Source organism: Cupressus sempervirens, chromosome 8 (genome assembly GCF_028749045.1).
Source record: "Cupressus sempervirens isolate cs-2001-9-10 chromosome 8, ASM2874904v1, whole genome shotgun sequence".
NCBI classification, from domain to species: domain Eukaryota; kingdom Viridiplantae; phylum Streptophyta; class Pinopsida; order Cupressales; family Cupressaceae; genus Cupressus; species Cupressus sempervirens.
This window is the reverse complement of record NC_143125.1, coordinates 42450228-42455669: the sequence shown is the minus strand read 5'-3', so window position 1 is coordinate 42455669 and position 5442 is coordinate 42450228.

The following is a 5442-nucleotide window of genomic DNA, read 5'->3' as shown; positions in this document are numbered from 1 at the left end:
TGATGTGGGCATTTCAGCAGAGTCAGTAGAGACATGCATGCAAAGTCAGGAGACCACATATGAAGCCTTGTCAGGGGATGATGACGTAGCAATAGTGGAATTAGGAGAATGTGAGGATACTATCATATCAGCAGCCACTTCTATGTCAGTTGAAGCATCCAATGAGGAGTTTAATGGTATAAATGTAGTGGTTGAGGTATTTTCTAATGAAGCCACACATGTTAATGATTATGAGTTTTCATCAACTACAAATTCAGTTCAGTTTTATGTTGCAGCAGTTAATGTTGTTCCTATGTCCATATATTTCGATGCGGCAACACCTATTGTTGATACAGTTAGCATGAGTACATATGGTTCACCTACAACTACATCTTTTTCAATGCATGATGGTGATAATATGCATTCCAATCCAATATATATTATGTGGATGGATAAAGGGAAGAAGATGTTTCATAGATCTTCTATGGAGTTGCCTTATGGTGACATTCTGACTTCATCAGCACAAGTTTTGAATGCTAGGCTACAGGGGTTGGTCCTGATGATGTGGGTTTGCAGTTGGTTTAACTTCCATATGGATATCACATATTGGGATCCAGGTGGAGGTTGGAGTCCATTATGTTACTTAATTGCTTGAGGACAAGCAATTTCAAGGAGGGCGGATTTGTAATGATCCCATCTTTTGGCCTTCACGTTCTCCAAAGTCTAAGTGGAGGATAAGAAAAAATTAAATTAATTTTTTATAAAGTCATTAAATTTAAAGGTGACTTTGTATTTAATTAATTTAATTATTAATTACAAGGGAGTAGCTTCTAGGGTATGTATTAATTATTGGAAGGACGGAAGCCTCTCGATTTAATTAATTATTTCCAGGGAGGAGTTTTTAGGGTATGCATTAATTATTGGAAGGAGGAAGCTTCTAGCCCTTGCAATTAATTAATGTTTTAGTTCCTTCCAGAAGGATGAAGAAAAGGATAAATAGGGCTGAAAGTCTCATTGTTGAGCATCGGATTATTGTATCGGATGATTATGATTTGCATTAGATAAGAGCTTGGATGTGTGAATAACACTCCTTTTTTGGCAATAGAGGACGTTCATTCTCTGTTGTAACATTCTAGACGTCATTCCCTTAGGGTTTGTCCTTTGGAATACATCTCTTTGTACTTGATTGCAGCATTTTTAGAATTAATATAATTTCAGCAATTGATTCAGCTTTTGGGCATTCCTGGGTGTCCATTACATAGTAGCCAAATGCAAATGGAATGTCCATACAGCAGTATGAGGGATTGATAAAATTAAGTGTTGTTATAGTCACAGTAAAACCAAGTGCAGGTTTTGGAAAGTGAATTCAACTTAGCACAAAGAGACGAATTTTTTTTGATAGCAGCTTTATCATCTTCCAAACACTTATTTGTTAACAACAACAACAACAAGTGTATGCAAAGCTTAAAGTACAGAGAGCTTAAAAATGCAAAAGCTAATACATACATTTCTTTTATGGGAATTCAATCAGCAGTCATAAAACAAAGCAATGAAGAATCTGTTGATGATTCATGAAGGCCTACAGGTTCATTTGTTAAGGCATACAAATTACTAGTTAATTCTATTGAGTGTTTGAAGGAGCATTTGTTGTGTTCCATTTGGTTGCACCCAATTCATCCACTAATAGTTTTGATCTTCATTACAAAGAATGTAATAAATGCATGCCTTGAATGCAAAGTCAAGAGGCTTATTTATACCAGCTCTCCAAGTGTTTTCTTTAACGGTATTCATAGCATATATAATGGTGATAAATCTTTATAATATCGAGACAAGCACAATGACAATTATTCTGAGACGAAAGCAGAGGCAGAGGCTTTATTGTTCCAATTGATAGTGAAGATTCAACTGTAGGCAAGGCCTATTTTATAACAAATATGGAACCAATAAAACGTTGGGAAACTGTTGTATGTGCACAAACACAACAAACCCAGGAATAGCTGGAATCAGAAAACAACATACTTTTCAAATTCTCATGGTGACATTTTTCAAGATTCTACAAAATCTCCATCAATTTCCTCTCACAATGGCGACCAACAGCAATCTTTCAAGGCTCATAGAACAAGCAAATCCAAACAACAAATAATTGTTAATGATGGCCAACACTGAAGCCCAAAAGCAATAACCCTCAAGGTGGCTCAATATTTTAAGATCAGTAGAGAAAAAATGAAAATGGGAAATTGTGCTAGATGACCACATTAAGTTCCAACAAGTAAGTTTTCCATGGCGGCATACCTTCCAGTAATATGGGCGGCTATCACAGAGTGAGCTTCAGTATATGCACATGGAAGAGAGCAAGGAAAATCACAAGAGAAAATCAAAACAAACACCAGATTTCTTTCATAGATTGTCGGCTTAAAACATTGCACACATTCAGCATGTTCAAAAAGTCGCAATAAGCAAAGTGGAAGACCCAAAATGGCCACTCAAACCCTGCAAGTCAAAGGCAAAAAGCATACCTTCTGAGTTCTATAACTGCGGCCATGATGAGAGGACTCAGCAGTCCAAATGCAGTGAAAGAAGCAAAGAAAACACATAGCAGATCACCTTTCTTTTGTTTTCTTCTGTTATAACAGCCCAACAGATAAAGACAATGGAAGAAATGAATGGCTTTACCTCTAGCAGCAGTGATATCACAGGAAAAAGTGCCTAGAAAGTCCAGATTTGAGCTACAGAATGTCATCACATAGGCTCCAGCAAACCCTCATTTTTCTCATGGTGGCAGCAGAGCCTTCTCTAAATAATGAAGTGCGAAAATGAAATGCTTTAATGTCATTTTAGGTTTCATATGCTCTTAGAAGCTTCTTCTTTTGGTCGGCATTTGTGAGAAATGTTTTGTTATAATATTTCGTAAGTCTTCTTTTCCTATCCCGTGAGTGTTCCTTACTAATGCCAAACATGGCCTTTCAAAACGTTACCTTTTATAAGGTATATAGAGTGTCAAATATTCTTGCCTATGCTTATCAAGGTAGAACGAGTGTTTTAATCCTATCACTTTTAAATGTCTATTATATTATTTATTATCTTTATTTTTATGTATTGATTATATTAATGAGATTATGTGATGGTTTTAGAGTCGCTTTAATAATATCATTAATCTAATCAATATTTAAAATAATAATAATAATAAATAACATAATAAATATTTTTATCCTTTGACACCTATATCACTTATTAATAATATTGCATAGTCCATAATTTATTTATTTATAATATATATTATCAATTGTATTAATAATGTTATTGAGCGATTTAACTTATCACTTAATAATACCATTAATACAATGATCATATATATTATAAATAAATGAATGAATAAAGAATTGTGGATTATGTATTATTATTATTAATTGATATAAGTATCAAAGGCTTTTATGATTCATTTATCTAATTAATATTTAATATTGACTAGATAAATGAATTACTAATTAAATGTGATAAAGGATTAAAATATTTTCTTTAGCTTTAAAAGTCAAAGCAAGATATTTTGGCAGAGTTATTGGGCTGGTCAGTGAAGTTATTACATTTTAAAGACTTTTGGGAGTCTTTTTTGAGATGATAACTGCATTTATGAGGGACAGTTGTGATGATTTTTCAGGCCATGCTTTTTGGGGGATTTTGTACACCTTTCAGAGTCTTTTTAGGGACTCAAGTTTGGCCTTTGGCGTTGTATCTGACCCAACATTTATGGCTTTTGAAAAATGCAATTGAAAAAAGGTGTTAAGTATGAGTTTTTCAACTCATTTTGGGAGGTTCTGATTTTATGGATAGAGGTTTTGTGGCTATTCTCTGAGTCTTGGACTTCATTCTATAGAGTCTGTAATTCATTTCTGGAAATATAATACAAGTAACAGCAGTGTGATTATGCTTGGTGAAGTTATCAGTTAGCCCTTTTCCTTTCTACAATTTTTGTGTGCATTTTTAAATGATTGGATAGGTTAACTTGTGAATGTTTCATTATTCCTTGTTTTTCTATCTCATTTCAGCACCTTTGTGTAGAACAATAAGTTTGTTTGCAGGTTATGACGTGTGTTTTTAGGTGAAATTGGTCAAAGTGAGGTATTAGTTTATCTTTCTCTTTGTAGTTTCAGTGTGAAAAACTTATTATAAATCAATTGTGCAAGCCTTTATAGGAAGCTGTGCTTCATCTATGTTTCATAGAGCTATATAATCTTCTCTGTTACATGTGGGTTACGTTTCCATAACCCTTTGGTGTATCACCTCATTTTCTTAGTCTAAGCTTTAGGTTTTAGGTTTATTTTCTGCAATTTCTCCCCTTTTCCCTCAAGTTTTCATTAAGTTTTCGAGATTATCACTAAAGGATCTAATAGGAGCCGGCCTAGAATCTAGAGGTTTCATCTCATTGTCCAATCCCATATAGTCAAACAAATCCCATGTTAAGTAAGGATTACTAAACGTTTTCCAGTTCAGTGAAGGGTGCAAATCCTGAAACTTAACACTTATATGTATAGAAACTTTTTTTTTGTATCCCTCTTTTATCCTTCACCTCTTTTTATTTATATTTTGTTTCCTTTCTTTCTCTTTTGTTCTACCTACTTATTTATTATCTATCTACCACCTCATATATATTTATTATTCTATCTCTCCATCTCCCCACTCTCCTCTCTCACACGCACCAAAAGATTAAAAGGATTTTTACACAAATTTGTTAAAAATTAAGAATAAGGAGATAAATAAGACTAATAACAAGTTACATCAAACTAAATTTATTTTACATATTTTAAATCTATATTGAATATCATCCACTAATTTGTGGCTATCTTGACCATTAGATTTAGGCATATCCTTTTGTCCTAAAATATCCTTACACACCATAAAGATTCACTTTCCCTTTTATTTTTCTTCTATAATTTTGGTTGTGTACAAAAGGAGACCATTGAAGAAGATGAATATAATCAAATGCTCTAACTTTTCTTTTAAAAGCAAGATCTATGCAAATTAGTGGTTAGTGTGTTAGGCCACAAAAAAATTATTCATAGATCTGAAAAATACCTAATTCACTATTAATTTAAAAGCTCAAAAACATATTTAGACATTACACTAAAAACTATTGTCCAATGGAATAAGATAGTTGAGCTAAAAGAGTCTAATACAATTGAAAGAATTATATTTTTTCACAATTTAATGAACTGTGAGGAATCTTAACACATATTTGCATTGTAAATAGTTGAAAGAATGTTGCTTTGTAAGAAATGGATAATTTAAAAAGCTTTATCTGTATGAATCGTATGGCAAATTGATTTAAAGAATTAAGTTGGTCAAGGTTGTTGATCATCGCCATAATTTTTTTTGTTGACTTAGGTCACACACAATAAATTGAGAAGCTATCGGTTTGTGAATTCATGCCAAATATGAGTCCTAACAAGCATCTCTTTGTTTTGTTAT